At 45.3% G+C, this 21,475-nt stretch overlaps 2 long non-coding RNA genes across 2 annotated transcripts; one reads left to right on the plus strand and one right to left on the minus strand.

The window, feature by feature from the left end:
* The first annotated feature begins 3,241 nt into the window (after positions 1-3,241).
* On the plus strand, positions 3,242-18,631 carry LOC143693657 (uncharacterized). Its single transcript, XR_013181597.1, has 3 exons — positions 3,242-3,356; positions 4,267-4,357; positions 15,227-18,631. It is a non-coding gene; the product is annotated as an uncharacterized LOC143693657 (long non-coding RNA).
* LOC143693656 (uncharacterized) lies at positions 7,196-21,467 on the minus strand. The gene is made up of 3 exons (XR_013181596.1): positions 20,699-21,467; positions 12,234-12,432; positions 7,196-7,394 (listed from the first exon to the last, which is right to left on the minus strand). It is a non-coding gene; the product is annotated as an uncharacterized LOC143693656 (long non-coding RNA).
* Positions 21,468-21,475: the final 8 nt, after the last annotated feature.

The raw sequence follows: 21,475 nt of genomic DNA on the forward strand, positions 1-21,475 counted from the left end.
TCTAGGTTTAAGCATCTTTAAATCCTTATCATAGAAGGGCTGGGTTGGGGTTGCATTAAATCAGGCTGCTATTTTATTCAGAGTTGTTTAGAGAAAAACAGGGGAGGGTTTCATAAAGCACTAAACATTACACACAGATATTTGCCAAACCCCTCTATGTGTTCAGTCAAGGTGTGCAGTCACAGATTCACTGGTGAGTGTCTGGAGGTTACTCTTCAATGCATGTGCTCTTTACGACCTGACCAGAGCCATACACCACAGAGCAGATGTCTTGCAGCAATGTAATTCTGAGTTACACTGCCTGAGTGCATTTCTCTCCCTGTTGGGTTCCTGATTGCTGTACCAGGAGCAGCATCACAGCTTCTTTCACCAAGGGGGTTTTGGTGCACGGCCACTGGAAAGTCTCCTTTGGAAAAATTGTGCTCATGTAAGACACTGGTTTGGAGCAGGGCTGTCACACAGCCCTGGCATGGATCTGGGAGGATAATCAGTGTACTGCATGACAGGGATACTGCCTGGATGCCATTCAGGATTCTGTATCTCTCATTCCTAGCACACATCCACCTTTGGCGTGTACTCCACAGGTGAATTCACACAAGGACACAGAGAGAATCCTCTTGGATGTTTTTGGTGCCTCCCTTCCTTGGGGCCAAGTCTGCTCTCACTGCAATTAGCAGGAGCTTGTGGAGCAGCTCTTGTGCGTAAGCCCTGCTCAGCTGAGCAGCCTCCCTGACCTCAGTGGGCTCCTTGTGTGCCTAATTTAGGGCTGGAATTTGCCAGCACCCACCGGGGTGCTGCTAAGACCTACTCAGTCTCTAGACCTGCTGTTTTAGATCATGCCAAAGACTGCCCTGATGGGCATTGCCAGAGGGAGCCCACAACACAGACAGGAGCCAGAGCTGCTGGCTGGTCAGTGTGGTGTGCTGTGCCCCAGTCTGTGGGCATTTCATGGCTCAAAGGGGCACTCATTAGTGACAGCAAGAAGGACAGAGAGATGAACGCGGGTTTACGGCACAGCGTTTTCATGAGGCAGGGCTGATAAATGAAAAGCAAAAGGGTCTCTGGGGCACAGGTGAAGCTGCACTGACACTGCTTTTACAGGCTGTGCAGTGCAAGGACCCTGATTGTCACCCTTCCTCCTGCAAGGCTGCAAAGGGAAGAGCTAAGGCAGCAAATCCTGCTCTTGTTTTGGCTTCCTTCACGTGCCTGCTACGGCGTTGCTGTGTGAGAATCCTGGCAGGGGGTGGAAATGCTGTGTCTGTTGGAGCTGAACAAGTTCCTGTGTGTTTAGCAGTTGTGGTGTCCTTGTTTGCTCTTTCCTGTGAGGCGTGTGAATGGAGCCCTTTGTACATCAGGATGTGTGGTAGTGCCCAGGTACTCCTTGGATATAAAGGAATATTTGTGCAGTGGCAGCTGAGCCATGGAGATGGTAGAAGCAGGTGCCTTGTCTACATATCATAGGAAAATGGAGTATGTTTTATTGAGTAAATCAAGGCTTTGTTAGCTAGGCCACCTTATTCCTGCAGGGAATCTGTAGGAAGGATTTATATTAAGTGTTCTCTGATGATAATGATGCTTTTAAAATAGAATTCAGAATATTATGCCACCTAAATCTTGATAGCCCATTCCTTTAGCTCAGAAATACTAATGCAAGGTGTATCTTGTACTCCATATTTCATGGCTATTCCAATTTCTTTTCTTTTTGAGCTATATATTAATGTGGAGTTAGAGGCTTTATCTCCACAGCTACACAGTCCCCCTCACAAGCCTCTCCAGACATGCAATTTAGCAAAAAAAAAAAAAAAACTTGCTTTGTTCCTCAGCATTATATGGTGTAATCAGGAGAATGAATAGAGATGCCAGAAAGATTTATGACTTGATTTTTTTCAGAGATGGAGAGGACAACTAATACACAATATTGATTTCATGAGAAACTGGGGATCCTCACACCAGAGAAGCATTTTTTTTCAATATCCACTTCAGAAATATCAACCTAAATGAGAGTGGGTTTTTTGAGAAACTAAAGGATGAACAGGAAAAATTTTCAAGATTGACTGCTTTGTTTTCTTTTCCAAAACATGAAGATATGTTTTGATAATCTAGAATACAGCAGGATTTGGCACTCACTGGCATTTGGCATCCTACCCAATGTTAATCCACCCTTCAGAAAATGTGCCATAACCTCACTACCCCTGAAGCATCATTTCACTGAAAATGTTTTGTTTTTTTTTTTTAAATCACCTAAAAGTGCAGCATTTATGGACATTCATAAAACAAACAAGAACACAGCATTTCAGTTTCAAATAGAACTCTTAGCTGGTTTAAACTCTCTCTTTCAAAAGTGCAACTGAATACAGTTCTGTCTTTTTAACTATCCTAAATACAAATGCAACCACTTAGTGACATCTCTTTTTTTTGGCTGGGTTTATGATATTTCTTGAGCTCAGCTTTTGGTTCCAAAGGGGTGGGGAGCTGCTCTGCTCCCACCCCTGAGATACTGAGCCTGAAGTCTAATTATGCTCTTTCCATCCTTCTTGCCTGTTCCCTGCTACAGTAGGGACAAATTTAGCAAAAAACCTCCAGCTGTGCTGAGACTGTGGAAGGAGTTGAGGCTTGGGGTTAGAGCTTGAATTGCTGTAACCTCTTATTTCCTACCCTGTCTGCCTCTGAATGGCAGCTGTGCAAATTATATGCATACACTTTCTACAATAGGTTGGTTTTATGGAGGTTTCACTGCAGTGGGTGAACTTTGAACAAATCATTTTAAGCTGGTAAGTTTAGTCAATGCAATTTTTTCATATTTTTTTCCTTGCAAAAGCAGGTTCCTCAATGTCCCTTGTAATTCAGCACTAGTTAAACAGTGCTGATTTCCTAGGGAAGAGGTGCTATTGTTTAAATCAGAAAGGTGAATACAAATGTAAGGCAATATCCTGTCTACCAAACGTGTGGGACGTGCAGATGAACAACTCCTAGGCAAGCTGCAAATGCAACTTAGGCTGCATTCTTCTTCCAATTCCTGGAAAGAAAGATCTGCAGGAAGAATGAGGCTCTTCAAATCCCCATCTGAAACCAGTTGTGATGAAAGTCAGCTACTGTAGCCCTGCAGCCCTGGACCTCTGTGCCTTCAGAAATTAAAAGCCCTGCTCCTATTGATTATTTTAAATCGGTATTTACTAATAGTAAAAAGCATGATTTCCATGTCAGGAGAGGGTTTCTTCATAACAAACTCTTTCTTTTTAGGCAACTCAGAGGACTTGCCTGTCACTGCTGGATGCTGCCCAGAGCCACGGCCAGACCACAGGATCCTAGAGCATCTCTGGCTTCTGGAGTCAAGTGAAGCCCTTGTTCTCTCCCTGGTGTGTGTCCTGCACATCCCTTATCCAGCCTGATATCCCAAATCCTGGGGCACCCAGCACCACAGAGTGAGCCAACACACCTTTGTCTCCCAGTCTAAGCACAACTGTGATAATTTCTGTGGTTTCTACCTACCTTGTAAAAGTATAAATAACTGCTATCAGCTCCTGGGTCCATGGGGCAGCACAGCAGAGTGCTAATGAGACCTGCTCCTTGCTACCACTGCAGCTCTGTGTGGGCCAGTGGGTGTTAAACTGAATTTTAATCTGCTGGCAATGAACACCTTTATTATATAGCTGTGCCTAGGGGCTCTGCAGGTTTGTGCACCCCACACAGCGTGCTCAGGGGGAGAAGCTGAGCTTGTGGGTGAGCATTCAGGAGAGAAAAGACAGTTCTCAGTTTCTGCTGATTGCCAGCAATGCACTGGAAACTGAAGCTCTTTTTCTCCACCATCTACACATAGATGTACTACTGCTGCTCTTGCTGGCATGAGCACTAGCTGGAGGATATTTCTCTTGGGATGGAGAAGTGGAGAGAAAAAGAGAGGAAAGAAGTGTCAGCCCCCAAAATGTGCTTCATAAAAACGTGCATACAGCACACACACCTGATGCTTGTACCACAAACATGGAACTGATCCAGCTCTCCTTTGCCACCCCAAGGATATCCGTGTGAAAGAAAGATACAAGGGACACAAATCTTTCCTTTCCTTGTTTTTATCAGGCTTATTTTGATCTGCTTGCCTAAATTAGCCACTGGTGCTGTTAGTCAGCAGCACAACACCAATTTCTGTGGGCAGGGCCTTGGGGCTTTCTGTCCTGTATCTGAGAGATACAGGGAATTTATTAGCTACTGATACTCCCAGCTCTATTAGTAACCCAGTCACCAGCTCCTGTCTCTCCCCTTGTTCTACAGTTTCACACACTCCTGCCATTGTGTCTGCTGCACCTCTGAGTCACAAAGCTTCTTCCTTCAACTTCAAATCACTTTTGCAGAGTAACTCCTGGTAAGAAAATCTTTTATACCTATTTAATAAGACTATGGCCAATGCAAGTGTGGGGCAACTGATGTTTAGGGGAAAGGATTAAAGGAAAGTTTTAATATAAAGAGAACCCATCAAAGGTTCTTAAAAAGAATTGCTAAAGATGTTGCACAAGTGACTTACTGCACACATCTGTGGTTTTTTTAATTGTCTTTTAAGTTTTTCAACAACATTTTAATTAAAGGCTTTATTAGCAAGTGCCTCATTATAAAAGACTGACATTTTTTATTACTTTCTACTTCATAATTTTTACAAGTGACTTTCTACAAATGTTTTGCTCTAGAAAGGTCATTCTGGGAGAAAGTAAGAAGGAAGTAACAGTGTTAAATCAGTCATGCAAAAGGTGTGATGTGAGGCATAGCTTGTTTTAATGAATTTCGTTCACTAAGTGAGTCTAATTTCTGGTCACAGCAATTTTGGTGCATTGATTTCCAGCCCCACACTTGCCTGGTAAACAAGATCTCATCACAGGCCCTGGTTTGTGTCAGTAAGGGCTTTCTGCTCAGGCAAATCAAATATTTTAATCTCCAGGTCCTCCCAGCTTTCGTGCTGAGCTGCACGCAAGCCTCTGAAGGAAGAGGCTCCCTTAGAGCTGCAGGGCCTGGAGGGGCTCATGTCCCCATCAGTGCTCCTTGTGGCAGGTCCCTGTGGCAGGTCCCTGTGCCAGCTGTTTGCAGCTGCACAGCCTCTCCCTTGGCACGCTCAGCCCTGACCGTGCCTGGGCTGTGGCACAGCGGGCAGCAGGAGGGCAGGGCTGGCTGCAGCAGCAGGATGCTCAGCCCAGCCCAGGCTGGCTCCTGCTCCCAGGCTGCTCTAGGCATGCCTCACAGCTTACTCTGTGCTCACACCTTGGCTGCTGGGCTGATGAAGTTCTAGCCTTTGCTTTTTCACAATGCTCTGAGGACTTTATTGCCATATTTTCAGATATGGCAATCAAGCCACTGAACAACTGGACCCAAAATCTTAAGTTTAGATCTGATGGGGAAGCAAAATTCTGAATACAAACTGACTGCTGCTGCTCAACTGCTTGTGGATTTAGATTGCTGTCTTTAGGTGCTTTTGCAGGGTGCTCACAAAGTAACATATGCTATAAGGAAAACCTCCATACAACCTCAAAAAATAAGAATAAGCTCCTGTTCCTCCCAGTTTATCCCTTCAGTCACTGCTCTTCATCATTCCTGTGGCCTGTTGTCCAATGACTACACCACTGTGTGTACTGAGCCAGTGCTGATGTCTCAGCTGTAAGTAATACCCAGGAAGGGAGCACTGCATATATTTAAAGTGTGCAAGGACCCAGCAGATATTGTGCCAAGATTGGATTTTTGTGCCTATCTGAGACCTCCTCCTTGGAGGATTTGTTCTTGAGCGTTGCATAACACCTTTCCTTCTGCACTGACCTCTGAGATAATGTGCATCAGGCACGTCATATTGTCAAGAGAGCCAGGCAGCAGCTTGGGAGTTGGTACAAGGGCACATGAATAATGGCATTATTTCCAATCAGAAAATTGCTAAATTTAAGTCTATTACTGAATCCAACAGAACAATGTGCAGCTTGGCACCTTATGCAGGGTGTGCACCTACATAAGATTATGTTCATAACAGGAATCAATAAGGTCTAAAGAAAAAGCTGGAAAAAATCTCCATGAGCATGTGGAAGGGAATACTAAATGTTTTGTGATATTTTTAGCTGACCTCTTGATTTCAAAGTTCTTTTTACTCAACGTATCCTTCCCTAACAAAGTGAAATAGTTAAGTGACAACCTGAAAAAAACCCACAGGGATGGAAAAAATTCATACAAGGTTGGAGCTTGTTTTGCCTTCAGCTGAGATGGTTCATGCAGGGCAAGCTGAACTCCTTACACCTGCTAGATCCATAGACCATAACAGAAAGGGACAGACACAGTCCATGATTTAAAACTAACCCCTGTGAGGCTGTCGGTGTGAGCACCAGAATGTGCAGCAATTGTGTGCAGCTGAACATAAAAGCCCTTAAAATAATCCTTCCTCACACAACTGCCACCAAAAGTACTGTCAACAAAGGGAACTGCTCTGCTGAGTGGGGATGGTTCCCTCTTCCAGCCTCTGCAAGTAAATGTGGCATCACTGGGTCTGTTGTAAACAAGCCTGTCAGTACCTGTAAGGTGACTGTCTGTGCCTTAGAACACAGAAGTAATAACCTGCAGAATTAAGACAGTGTAAATTCTAACATTTCCCAGGAGTGTCTGGCTTTGCAGCTTTAGCAGTGCTGGTACAAGGCAGGGCTTTTTTTTTTTTTCTTTTATGATAATACATTTGATTCAGCATTTACAATCAGGAAGTTCTAAAAGTAACGATGCCAATTCACTCCCAGGAAAAAAAAAATAAAATTAAATGGGGCTTTCCTATCCAAACAGCAGGAAGATGAGCCAAAACTAATAATGGCAGTGGTGGTTTCTGTCTTGTGTTTCTATGGTCAAAAACGGGAAGCTGTCTGACATTGATAAAACTGCTCTTGAAAAGTTGTCATGAGAGGTCTAAATTATTCATTTGAATGCATCGTTACTAAATGCATACTAAACAGGAGCCAGGCTCTTAAAAGACAAACTAAAAAATACTGGGTTTGCATGTTTTCTCTTTGTTGATTTTTTCTACAGTGGAGAGAGGAAGAGTAATGATGTGCTGGTTTTTACGCTGCATTAACTAATTATAGACATTAAAGGCAGAAAACACCTATTATTTTATTTAAATCTTCCCCTAGCTGTTGTCATGGCTGACAAGCCCAGCTCTTTTTAAACACAGTTTTGCAAACTGCTCTTCCCTTGTACGAGCATCCTTCACAGCACAAGCCACGGTAAAATAATGAGTAACATAATTCCCTTACCTGTCTAGGCCATGTGTCCTTGCAACTTCAAAGGTCACTGAGTGGAGAGATCCTCTGTGAGGGCTGCTTTTATTGACTGCAAGTGTGGTTTTCTCTCCTCTCATCCGTGAGCCCCTCTCCGTCAGGCTTCTCCCGTAGTGTCTGCAAAACACAATGCACCCAGCGTGAGCACATGCTGTGTTGCAAAGGTAGGATCACATGGAATCACCTGGATTTTATTGAAACAGGAGTCCAGGTAGACTCTCTGTGACAGAACACTGCGTGTGTGAATGTTCTCCCTTTCGTACTTTGCACACCCTGCCAATACTGGGGGGTGGGAGGTGACAAGTAATATATTTTTCACTGTCCCCACTGCTTTAGCTCTAAAGGGAAATCATGCAAAAAGCAGGCTAGCAGAAGTCATTCATTGCATGAAGGGTATGGAATAAATAATGTACTTAATTACAGCATCAAGAAAGGGCTTTTTACACGCTAAAATCAAAAGAGGATTTGACCTCAGTCTAGGGTGATGAAACATGAGCACAGATCTCACTAAATAACTGAGATCACCAATATGTGCCCATTTATATGTTCTCAGGACACGTATGACCTGATTCCTGCTTTGTATTCCTTCCCTGAGGGAGCAGGACAAGGTGGCTGAGAGCACCCAGGTCACCCAAGGCAGTGAGGGAGATGATGTCAGATTGTAGGATTAAAACCTGACTGAGAGAAGGGTGACATCAACTATCTCCCAGCTCCCCTCTTCCTTTTCAGGTCCCAGAGGATGAGTTTCTTCCTAAGGGTCAACAACACCCTGAGACCAGTTCAGACAAAACACCTAAGCTGACAGCTCCCATAGCCTGGGGACTCATTTTTCCTTTTAGCAGTGTCAATGTGACCTTTTGCATCCATCCCTTTGGGTAAGGAAGGGCTGAGATTCTCCTGTAGGTTAAGCTCCCCGCTGCTGGCAGCCTTCAGCACTAAAAGCAGGGAGCACATACAGAAATCCCCAATAAATGCAAACAGGCTGCTCTTCTCTGATGGGAAAAAGAAATCTCTGAAGTGTTACTGCGCCCAAGGTTCCTGAAAACACTTCTTGAAACTATTTACTTGGGCAAGCATTGGGTTGCTTAAGTGAAAATGACACATCAAAGCCTAATTTTGTCAGTTCTTGATTTTCTAGTACCTAAGAACCCAGGATGAATTAATACTGTAGTAGAGGAATACGACTTCTGCACTTCTATGTTTCATGATGCTAGCATAAGCACTAAAAGCAATTATTTTCTGGTGTTGATTTTGGGTGTATTCCCTTGTTGCCATGTAAATGTGAGGCACAATTGCACCATTTAATGGCTAAGAAAAGAAAGGCAACACCAGGAAAGCTGGGTTCTCACCTATGTCTGATTGCCTGGAGTTCTAAATTAATTATCCCTCTTAAGGGAAAATGGATGTTGAATGGGGAATAAAGCACAGCTGTTGAAGCAGGGTATAAATAGGAAAAGGTTTTAGAGGGGAAAAAAAGGTGCACTTTGAGGTAAACAGATTTGTAAGGCAGCATTGCTCTTGGATTTGGACTATTGGGATGAATTCAGCACTGACACAATGGACATATCAGGGCTTGGGGGAGATGCCATCCCTCTGCAGCCTATGGGATTTCAGAGAGCAACACCCCATATAAACATATTTATGTGCTTAGACAGACCATTACTTTGATAATATTCTTGGACAACACTTCTGGCACTGTGTTGCTCCTGTTTAATCTCAGTCAGCACCAAGCACTTAAAAAGTCTGCATAGTTTACCTGAACTGAATTAAAACAGGCCTTTTTCATTCTGGGAAAATAGTTTTTGTTTCTCTCTCCGTGTCTCACTAGTCACAGCACCTGAATCACCACTTGAAAAGAGAATCAAATGTAGGCCAAGTGATTAGCAGAGTAGAGCAATGCTGGATTCTTCAATTTATGGCTCCCCAGATATGATAAAAGGAGAGGGGAAGTCTCACAAAAAGGGAAAAACAATTTTTTTTTTTGTTAAGCATGCAAAGTTTGGGGGGAAAAAATCTTTTAAGGCTGTGACTATTGTAGCACTGAGTTTCATGCTAACTTCTGAAGCAAATAGACTTTGAAAAACTGGAAAAGTTCACATTGCTTAGATACAAGTGTGTCCCTTCCTCTCTGCCTCTCCAATGTTTGTTAATCTATTACCCACCTTAAAGAAAGATTCCTGTTCCTCCTTGGAATCTGAGCAGAAAATCAATTAACTATAGTATTAATGAGGCCTGATTACAGGTTCTCCCCTGCCTGTGGTTGTCTTCACCTCCCTTTTCTGCCATTATTTAACTAGGCATACGAAAAATCTTATCTATTCCTTTCTTTCATCAAACATTGCTGATTAGAGCTCCTGCTTTTTATGACTTCCCTGATACACATAATTTTAGATTAGAGTGTTTGGAACAGGCCAGCTTAATGAGGAACTGCTGGGACAGAATTTCATACTAGCATTGTCAGAGCTCATTAACGGTGTTTATTCAGGATTATTTGTGATGGAGGTAAATTCCAGATTCAGGGGGTTCCTGCTTCCTTACTGGCATCCAAAACACCTTCTGGGATATTCCTTTGTGGGATAGGCAAAGAAGGATGAGATTTCTCTCCTTAGTGTCTTATGAATCCAGCACAACTCAGAGCTGTCTCCTGGGGTCACACATCCAAGTCACTCCTTAAATCTAAAATGTGGTGGTACCACTTTGCCTTTCAGTGCCAGACTGGGAGCCTTGTGGCACCTGCTTGGGAGGGAGCTGGCCAAGGCTGCAGTCTGTACCTGGGAAAGGGGCTTTGTTCCTGGGAAAGGGGCTCTGTAACCTGGGAAAGGGGCTTTGTAACCTGGGAAAGGGGCTTTGTAACCTGGGAAAAGGGCTCAGTACCTGGGAAAGGGGCTTTGTAACCTGGGAAAAGGGCTCTGTACCTGGGAAAGGGGCTCAGTACCTGGGATAAGGGCTCTGTACCTGGGAAAGGGGCTTTGTAACCTGGGAAAGGGGCTTTGTAACCTGGGATAAGGGCTTTGTAACCTGGGATAGGGGCTCTGTACCTGGGAAAGGGGCTTTGTAACCTGGGAAAGGGGCTTTGTAACCTGGGAAAGGGGCTTTGTAACCTGGGATAAGGGCTTTGTAACCTGGGATAGGGGCTCTGTACCTGGGATAAGGGCTTTTTACCAGGGATAAGGGCTTTTTGTACCTGGATACAAGCCTGCAGCTGCCCACCTGCCTCAGGCTGGCATGGATCAGTGCAGCTGAGTTACATTCCTGGCTCAGGAGGTGCTGATCTCACTGCTTGACCTCAGGTCTGGCATCTGGACAGGAAATTGTCTCCCAGGTAGAAGATCATATTGGGATGATTTGGGTTATCTATCCCAATATACAGCTCCCAGCCTGACTAATATGAATTATTCCCACTTTGTGCCTCTGGCAGTCTTTTTTCTGCTGAAGGCACAACAGAGTGCCAGCAGATCTATACAGGTTGATCAATAAAGGCTTTTGGCACATGAACAGGCTCTGGAGAAAGAAAGGAGAGTATTTCTGCTCTAGGCAAAGCCTCTTCTTCCAAGCTTTGTGCATGAACCCAGGTCTTTGACTGGAAAATTGCTAAAACCTGGACTAACTGGTGGTGTTAGAACAGATTGGGACCCAAAAATTGGGATTTTTGGCAGAGCTGAATGAAGCATGAAGAGGAGCAGGGATGGGGAAGGAAGGGGGCAGAGGAATATGTACCAGTACATGAGGATTTTGGGGAGGCCAGCCAAAGGAGGCAAGCCAAGGCAGCCTGCTCCTGCTCCTGAACTGTGAGCTCAAACCCCAGGGCATGTCCAAGGCCTCAGACTGGAAAAGGGTGGATACAGGACTGAAGAAAACCCCAGTGTGAGCAGTATCCTTCTTGGTTTTTGGGACAGGGGCATCTTTCAAGGCTGTAATACTGTCACTAGTCAGGGACTGAAGCAAAGGGCAAGGAAACAGGGAAAATATCAGAGACAGGGATGCTGGAGGAGGAGGAGGCTGAAGTCTGATGCAGCAAGGGAATTGAGACTGCAGCACAGGGAATTGAGCTGGGAGAGCTCACCCTGGGCAGGAATTACAAGACATCCATGCACCTCCAGAGAACAAACAAACACAATTGCTTGCCATCACCCATGAATGCGTGCACTTTTTTCCTTCCCACGTGGTATGAAGACCTTTTGTAACTGTTTAATTTAAACCAGTGAAATTGGAGCAACATAAAATTCATTTCTCTGGGTCCTGTTCTGTAAGCATCAATTATAATGTCTAATCTACATGAAGTGCTGCTAAGTTTAGTAACCAGCTCTTTATTATGCAGCACCCAAAAGCATTCAAATACATTCACATTAAGATGTAAGATCATACAAACATTAATTGTGGAAACATCCAAATGCTAACAGTTGTTTTTTTGCCTCCTAAGGCTATAAACAGCTAATTTGATTGGATTGCCATGTTCCTCTAAAATACAGATTTTCAAAGAGAAATTTCTCTCTTGGGCAGTGGGCACAAAGCAATGTACTGGCAGAAAGGGGAGAAAGCTTAGAGGAGTAGCCTTTATTTATGACAATGACATTGGAAATCAAGGTTTGGTGCTTGCTGTGAAAGAATTTCACTTGGTGGCAGAGGAAGGAGGGATGCATTGCTGTGAACATGTAAATCATTTATGCTCTCAATTAAAAATTTACTCAACACCTCCAGTTTTTGCCTGAGATCTGGCCGGGAAAAAAACCTGAAAACTGCTGTGTCTCCTCCAAGGTCATGCATCTTGTCATTTAAAGGATTATTTGATTTTGTTCTATATTTGACACTTTATTGGACTCGCAATTGGTTTTGGAATAAAATTGTGTATTCTTTTGACTTCCTTTTCAGTTGTCTCTACAACCTAATGTTTTTTTCCCCTACAGCAGATTATTGTGTACCTTTTTCTTCAGTATTACAAATTTTGCCATCTCTTACCTTTTACTGTGTCCTCTCTTTCTCTCTTGTCATTATTTCTTCCTCTGTGTCCATTCATTCCTCTGCTTGTGCCGATTTCTTTCCCCCAAAAGTAATCTTTGCTGTCATAGCTCACTTGTTAGTCTCTCTCTTCCTTCACTTTAATTCGTGTTCAATTCTCCCGACTCTATTTTCTTGTTTAGGTGCCTCAAAAGTACCACTGAAACAAATAATAACAAAAAAACCTGTCCAGAAAATGAAAGGAATAAAATGATATATCAACTCATTTCAGCAAGGATAAATAATTAAAAAAATAAGTGTGAATGTGGAAGAGATAATCTTATCACTTACTTAAAGCAGTTTTGACTTTGTATGAAAGCAGAGCTGGCACATATTGTAATACATAATTTCATCAGGTACAGTGCACCTGGGCCAGGATCATGGCATATTGCACAGGATGTTTTCTGAAGGCATTTTGTATCACTAGCTCTTTTTCTTTTGATGATCTGACCTTTCAATAGGTCATGGCTGGTGAGGCTGCTTCTGTCTCTTTTGCACCCTAAGTTTATGACTCTACCCCTCTCTTACAACTCGGAGGCAAGAGAAAAATGGCATTACAAGAAACTGTCATGCAAAGAGCATCAGGAAGTAATGGCTTTTAACAGTATGGACCATACCTTGGCATAACCACAAACCTCATTCATCATTCAGGAATCATTTACTTTTCATAGTGGTGAATTATCCCTGCTTGAGTTACTTAAAACTCCTGTTGTAACCTAAAAAACTTTGAAAATAAATAAATAACTAAATTACCCTTACAGTACTGGAATAGCTGAATTGCAAACAAACAAATGAGCAAAAAAAGATCCAAAGCTTTCCAGATGGCTGGTTCCCACTGATGTACATTTTTTCTCTGGAGCTTCAAAACATGTTTAAATTATGAAATTTGGTGTGATTACAAGAACTTGGCAAGCACTCATTAAGGTTTTAGTCTGAGCAGTGATACTCCAGAGCTGGAGAACAGAAGATGAGCAGTTGTGGAGCTGCATGGCAGTTCTTGTGTGTGCACAGCCTCGTCAGGGTGCTATGTGGAGCTCAGCTCTCCGCTCCCCAGGGTCTGACTTTTTCATGTGCTGCCCTCCTGCTGCTTCCTTGGGCCAAATCCATCCTCAGCAGAGCTGGTGGGACTGGTGAGATTGCATCAATAATTTACTTCACTTCATTTGCTCAGGGCTGCTTGCTTGGCACGCCCTGAGCTCTGTCCCAGCCTCTGCTGAGCCCAGGTGACTTGGGGACTGTCTCTGCTCCTGCCAGGCAGTGAGTGCCTGGTGGTGCTGCTGGGGCAGACCCTGTGCTCCCCAGGGAGAGCCCCTGCCCTTGCTGGGAGAGCAGAACGTGGGGAAAGGCTTGTGGGAGGCAGCAGCAGCAACAGATCCAGGAAGGAAAGTGACGGGGAGTGCAGGGTGACAGAAAAAGAAAGACAGAAACAATGTATTTACTCTCTGTTTTGAATATGTTCTGAGGCTGGCACTGATGAATTTGACTGAGCGTATCCCACCCTGCAGCCTGGGGTCAAGCTGACAAGCAGTGTCAGGCCTTGTGCTCCAAGTGCAGGGGAAGCACACCAGTGGGGCAATGGTGAGGGTGAAGGCTGGGGAAGGTTGTGCCTCTCCCAGCAGCTGAGACAAGTGGGAAGCTCCCTCTGCATGCCAGCTCCTCCTGGCTGCAGTCACAAAGCCCCTTTCCAGCTCCTTCAGGCCCATCCTCTGTCAGCTCTTCAGGGCCCTGTCACACAGCCTGAGGAAAATGCAGCACCTCCCTGCTGCATGCCCGGACAAGGCTGCTGGTAAGGACACCACCTTGTTTTTGTGGTGCAGCTTGTTGGCCAGGTGATGCAGGAAGGAAGTTCTTTACCAGCCTGCTACTGGAGACTGCTCCCCTCCTTATGGCAAGGGCAGGTTGGTCACTGACAGCTCAAGATCCAGTTGTGGGCAGTATTAGCATAGAGAAGGGAGCAAGCACAAAAACCCCAAACCAAACAAACAAAGGAAGCTCCAAAGGTGGCTCTGTGGTAAAAGAAGTTACCCCTGGAGTTAGCAAGGATATGGTATTACAGCATTGTTGTGCATTGTGTGCTGCTGCAGACAGTCATCCCCTGCTCAGCACAGACAATAGACAGTCTGAATAGACTCTGAATTATTCAGCTGCAGTTTAATTATGGATGTGGCAACAACTCATGGCCAAAGGAGGGAGGAGGAGGGTAAGAGCAGTTCCCCTGTGCTAACCCGGTGGACCTTGTGTGATCCTCACCTCACTGGTCTCCAGGGACTGCTTTGGCAGGGCACTGATGTTGCATTGGTGCTGCCTGAGTAAGTGCATGCCCTGCAGCAAGCAGGTACATAAGCATTCAAGAGACCAACCTGCTCTGTACCTATCAAAGTGTGGTTTGCTGTCTGCTCCTCAGATTTATTGCCAAAACACAGTTCCTTTGGGGCTCAACCAGCTGCTATCTTATGCATTTGTGGACTCCTGCCATGTGTCACTGTCAGTATATGAATTAAAAACAAATGCTGGAAGTTCAGGGAAGAGATAAATAACAGCAGAGCAGGAGGAGATGTGCTTAAGCCCACGCAGTGGACTTGGTGTGACTCCTTTCTAATAACTGACTGTCCATCAGGGCATGCAATAACCTGCAGATGGCTCAGCAGTGGGCGGCATTCATATCCTTGGGCCCCTCTGGCACACAGGTGCCTGCCCTGGCCTTCCACCCTCTCCCTCACCAGCAGACAGCCTTGCCCTGCTTGCTGTCAGCTGAAGTGCACAGAACACGGCTGGCTCGCTCCCAGGGGGCTTGTCCCCTCCCCTGGGTGGGCAGCAAAGACAGGCCAGGCCACCTGGCTTTTTGCAATGGTACCAGAGCAGAAACGTGACAAGTGGCAGGAGAACTGAAATATCAGGGCCATTCAGACAGGGTGCTGACATGATTTCTTTTGTTTATTCACTGTTCTATCCAGGATCATGGTCTGACTACACACACTGCCATTTTCAAGGGCCATCTCTGATGTCAAAGCAGCATGGAAAGCCTCTGGATACTCCATAAGCACTTAAACTTGCATTGAATAAATACAGACTCAGGTGACATCTAAATGCCTTCTGCACCTTAGTAATCCAACCACGTCATCCAACTACTCAGAGAAGTTTTAAGAGAAAACAACCTGAGCCCTGGAAAAGGAAGAAGAGGAATATGTCTATAGGAGGGGAAACAAACAGTAATGCTATTGATTAGGCTACTTCTCCTAGAAGATCTAATGGAAACTACAGAGAAGCAGATACAGGAAATGTATACAGACATCTGGAAGGGACCCTCCACTGCAAGCACGGTGTCCAATCCACAATAAAAACACCAACCCCACAAGCTGAAGAGTCCTACAATCCACAATAAAAACACCAACCCCACAAGCTGAAGAGTCCTACAGTCCATGATAAAAACACCAACCCCACAAGCTGAAGAGTCCTACAATCTTCAATAAAAACACCAACCCCACAAGCTGAAGAGTCCTACAATCCACAATAAAAACACCAACCCCACAAGCTGAAGAGTCCTACAATCCACAATAAAAACACCAACCCCACAAGCTGAAGAGTCCCCAGACTTCACTGTTTACATTGGAGGGCTAATGCAAAAACTCGCTGCTGATGTTAGAGTGCAACTTTGGAACCGAAATTCACTGATGGTGAATTTTTTTAGCTCCATCACTATAAACAAATCACAAGTGGTTAGACACTAGGAAAATGGGTTTTGAGAAGCATCTGATGGGACGGAAAACAAAGGATTGTCAACTACAGAACTAGAAGTCACATAGGAAGGTTCATGGGTTGGACTGCTTTTGTCTTCTGCAACTTCTTTAAAGTCTTTCATTAGACAGAAAAATCCTGAACTGAAAAGTTCTTGCATTTTGCATTAATATTTAAAGCAGAGTACTTCTGAGTGAGCACAGATTTGTTACAGTTTATTAATAAGTTTTCCTTTATGATTTTCAAAGAGCATTTTTTACATAACCTGCTTGTCTTTCTATGGATCATTTACAACACTGAGCGCTGTTGTTTCAGCCTGGTTGTGCCAATACTCTCACGATTTCCTTGCAGGCAATGCCAACCTTTTTGGAACACTTAGGCAAAAGTCAACTTGATCTGCACCCCTGCAGACACTCAGCTGAGGAGGGGGAGCAGAAGCAGGTTTGAGAGCTCAGCAGGCAGGCTGAGTCTTATTGGCCATGTAAGTACACAGAGGGTGAGACTGGAGGTGAAACTCACTCTCTCATTGCACTGGGGCAGTGGGGCTTTGTTCTTCTACAGACAGGAATGAGGAATGAGCTCCCAGAAGTGAGAAAGGAGCCCCAGGGCTCCCTCCTTGGGCTGCTGAACCTGGCATGCAGCAACAAATCTTGTTCAGGTCGCGGTGGATGGGGACAGGATGCTGATGAAGGACAGAGCCCCTTGTCTTGCACACATAAACCCTGACTGGCTCCTTGTCTGGAAGGCTGAACAGTACTGTGCTATTTTTGATACTGATGCCATTTCTTTGGAAGGTGGAGACACCTTACTGGTACCTTAAAAGATACAAAAAGTATTGCTCAATGCTAAATTAAATTTCTTGTCATTAAGTCAGGCAAAGAAACTCAACCCTTTTCTTCCCCTAACATCCAAATGGAAAAACACAATCTCATTAGCAGCATTACCCTGAAAGCTCTGTTTCCCTCCCTGCTGCATTATGCAGCTTCTGGAGGAACCCTTCTCAAGCCCTGTGCTTCTGTAGTGCTGCATTCAGAAGACCTGAAGCACAAGCCTGAAGATAAATATATCCCAGCACAATGAAGGGCCTAATTAGCATCCTGAATAGATCCACTACGGCACTCTTGATTAGTAATATACACTCCTTTTAATAAGAAAGACCTCAAAAATAATAATTGCAATGTCTGTCATTAATATTATATTGTGGGCAGAGGAAAAACACTCCCTTTGTTCCCACTCATTCCTATTGTATCAATCTTTGTATGTGTAGCTCCCTGAAAAGCCCAGAAGGAAGCTAACAGTCTCGTTGAAAAATGATCACAGATAATTTTATTTTATAATAAATCAAAGATCTGATACTGGAGGAAATGTTGCTTCAGCTTTCAGTAAAGTAACCTCAGCTTTTCCTAAATCAAAGCATTTGATGGGATATGGGTGCACAAAACAAAGGGATCACAGCTGATACAAACGATTGGGACCATGAAGGTCTGGAACAGGATGGTATTTACTTAACAGGATGGTGTGGAAACTTAATAATCTTGAGCAAAAAACCTACAGAAAAGGACAGTTTCAAGACTAAAGTCTCTTTCATTTTGCTGTGTCCTGCCTAACCAAAATATTTGTGTAGACGAACATTTTGCAAGGGAGAGCTGGTAGAGACATCTACATTTAAAACTGCCAAGACTTCCAGTATTTTGCCAAAATTTTAACTACCAGACTAAAATATTCCAAGCTTGCTGTCTGCCTCAAGCTGCAACAAAATGGCCCAGCAATGTTCACAAAAACAGTTATGAAAAATATCAAAAGTACTTTTAATCAAAAATATTCACCTCAGCTAGTTTGGTTTTTTTTTGGAAGAAGACCTGAAATGAAGTGTCTGTGTACTTCAGCCTGCAGTTTGGCCCTCGGGTGACCATTTGATCAGCCTTTTTGCATTGCAGATGCTCGGGGCTGGCAAATGAGTGCCCTAGGCGGCTGCTTTGCTATCGACTGTGCGGCGGCAGTGCTTTCCCCATCAATAGCGACCGCAGCACCATTAGCGGCCGATGGTGGCACGCCCAGCAGAGCCCTGTGGCAGCGGGGCAGCAGCCCGGCTCTCCCCAGGGACAGCGGGCATGGAAATCCATGCAGCCACACGCACCGGAGCTGCTGCGTGCAGCCCCCAGCCCAGGTTAATGAACCACGCTTCTAATGGCAATTAACTGTGCACGTGGAACTTCCCTCAGCATGCAGCGTCAAGGCATTCAGCAGAACATCCATAATCAATGGCCTGACCAAGAGGTGGCATAAACCAGTGAGGAGCACACACAGGTCAGATCAACATGGATCTGTCACAGATTGGCTGTGAGCTAATGGCATAGAACCACTCTCACTGAATTTTGCAGGTCCAGACTCCAGTACCCACCACGTTTCTATGCCTATTGCCTGCACATGCTGAAGGCCAAGGAAAATTTTGCTCTACACAGCCCAAAAATAAACCACTGAGAATTAATTCCTTTGGGTGGATATTCTAAGACCTAGTGGGGCTGTGATTATGAAACATCCTGCACCCTTGTATCAGAGAAGGAATAACACTGGAAATAACACACACCAAAATACCAATGTCTTTGGAAAATTCTTTTTCACTCTGAATATGCTGCAGCTCAAGTGGGTTCCTGTGGAGGCAGCTCTAGCTTTTTGCTAACTATAATCAGGTAAGGTGGCACTCTACCTTTATGGGGCAACCATTTTAAATGCACCAGGGTTCAGGTGGTTGAGGTTGAACCTGCAGAGGTTAGGATTGTTCTGCTGTGTTTTCTGAGACATACTGTTTTCACCTGGTAGGAATTGCTGGCACAGTTTATCTTTCCCTAAATCTTTTTGGTAAGTCATGAGGGTGAAATCTTTAGCATTTGCATGTGTTTGTATTTGCTGCTCCTAAAGCTATAATACCCAATGTTGTCCTGTTAGAAGCAAATTAAACAGGACAGCTCTATGTTGTCCACAGCAAGTCAGCCTAAGAACTAGCTGGGAATTCAGAGGTTCTGGGATTTACTCCTTATGTATCCCTAAGAAGCCAAGTCCCACTGACTGCTGAAGCCAGGAGGGCATCAGGACACAAACAAAGATGAAACTGTTGTCATCAGCTGTTGTGTTTACAAGTCCAAGTGTGTAGACAGAGCTGTGCCACAACAAAATTCACAGAAGTGGGAATTTATCTTGATACAGGGCCTGGCCCAGCCATGTGCAACTGTGTGGGGAATTTCAGACCCTTTGTATGGCCTGACTTTCTATGACTTTAAACTCCTTTTAGTGTGAAGAACCCTTGACATTGTCAGTAACTCTGCTTCCTCACAGACCCAGGGTCCTGACACGGGTTCCTTTGCTGACTGCCCTTCTCCCAGGGAACAAGCCAGGTCAGGGAGTGACAGCAGAAGGGGAAGAAGTGTTTGGGAAAGGACAAAGAGCAGCTTTTTCTAAAGAAACTATACTTCCACTAATTCTGAGATGCCACTGCTTGCCTGCATTTCATGCAGTTACCCAAGCCTTTCAAGTCCCTACATTTTGCTAAAGCTGTTTTAAGAACAACAATAATGAAGATAATAGGCCTAATTTTACACTGGAATAAAATCTCCTTGCACAGGCAGGCAGCCATGACTTACAGTCACGTAGAAGCCATTTTTGGGGAAAAGGAGATAAGAAATCATGGGAAAAGCCAGATAGAGTTATGGACCAGAATAACAATGTCACTGCTTACAGACTCTGCCAGCTCTAGAGAGCTGAAGAGAAACCACACAGGGATTCCTAAGGAGAATCCAATACTGTTTTCCAGCGAGCAACTGATTATGTCTCATTGGAATTAAAACACTTTTTTGTTACTACTTATATAATAACTTAATTTACATAAAGCCCAATGGCAAAAAGAAAAAAAAACAAACCAAAGGAAAGCAATGAAAAGGACATGGAGCACTTCATTTGTGTACACATAAATGCATCCATCTCCCATTCATTTAGAAACAAACGCTTTGGAACCACAAACAAAAACCCCTCTTCCCTAACCCCTTCCATCTGACATTCAAGCCGATACCCTCCATCTTTAATGGCTGTAATTGCTGCTCCCATATCCTGTTAACTAGATCCCCTTAGCCCTGCCAGCAACACTGGCCTTGGTCCAGCTCACGTGCTTCTCTTCCAGGTTCCTTTGTTATTTCCTTCCTGCACCTCCTTTAGCGTGCTATGCCCACCCCAGCCCCGGCTGCAGCCCTGCTGCCCTTGGTGGATTTCTAAAGCCCTGCCTCTGCGCCCATGAGGGATTTCTAACTGAAGCTACTTCAGCAAACACACACATCTGCTTGAGGCAGCACCTGCCTGGGCTCCAGGAGCCCCTGAGAGCGCAGCTCTGCTCTGCTGACAGGCTGGCCCTGCAATCGCCTGGCATCCTTGCCGCTGCTCTCAGTCCCCCCCTTCGCTTACTTCTTCGATAGGAGCACTGTGGCAGCTCTTGAAAGCAGGATATATATTTTTTTTAATCACATCCTAGCAGTGGTGTCGGGATGGGGGCTCCCATTCCAAGCTTGGATTTGTGCAGTGCATGTTATAGGACAATATAGCCTGAGATGTTGGCTACTGTGTTAGTGGCTCGAGTAGTTCATAGCAATGCAGCTCCCTTTCTGTGACTACAGGAAGGATTTTCCTGCACTGTTTCCTCAGCTCACCCTGGATAACTTCTCGTCTGTAGCTTGCTGTCTCTCCCGACGCAGGCTCTCGGTGCCGGTGTCCCCTCGGAGCGGTCCCACACGTTCCACAGCTCGCTAACAAAGTCCAAAGTCGGGCTGCAGGTGAACAGGGATGGGGAACCTGCCCTGCCTGTCAAGCTCAGCAATTTGTTTGGTTTTGTGGGCGTTTCACGTTTGCTTTTTTTCCTTGATGCGGGGGAAAGCATTTCTCTGAAATCATGAGGAGACGGGGAAAGCTGAGACCGAGCACAAGGTGACAGAAAGAGGGGAGCACAGGGAGGGCACCAGGGCAGCCCGTGGCAGTGGTTTGTGGACAGTCATGAGCTGGGAAAGGGCTGGCCAGGGGATGTGGGAAGAGGGAATCCCGCGCTCCGTGTGCGCTGAGCTCCTCCAAGGCTCACTCCAATAAACCCCAAGGAGTCCCACTGTAATTCTGAGATGAAAACTGCGAGAGTCTGGGAACCCTCCAGCGGCCTCCGCAATATCGCCTTTCTGCCTTTGGCAGCCTGGAGAGCAGCAGGCCTGGCGGGAGCACAGGGGGAAGGGGGATTTCCTCCTCGCCCTTTCTGATCCGCGCAGCGAACAGAGGCGCGCCGGCACGGCATCCTCCGGGGGCACGCGTGCGGTACCTGCGGCTGCCGGCCGGGGCCGCGGAGCTCCGCGCTCGGGGGGAGCCGTGCGGGCGGAGCTCCGCGCCCGCGGCCCCGCCGCCCACTTGCCATGCGCTGCCCGCAGCCTGCGCGGCGGCGGCGGGGG

Source organism: Agelaius phoeniceus, chromosome 3 (genome assembly GCF_051311805.1).
Source record: "Agelaius phoeniceus isolate bAgePho1 chromosome 3, bAgePho1.hap1, whole genome shotgun sequence".
Classification (NCBI taxonomy): domain Eukaryota; kingdom Metazoa; phylum Chordata; class Aves; order Passeriformes; family Icteridae; genus Agelaius; species Agelaius phoeniceus.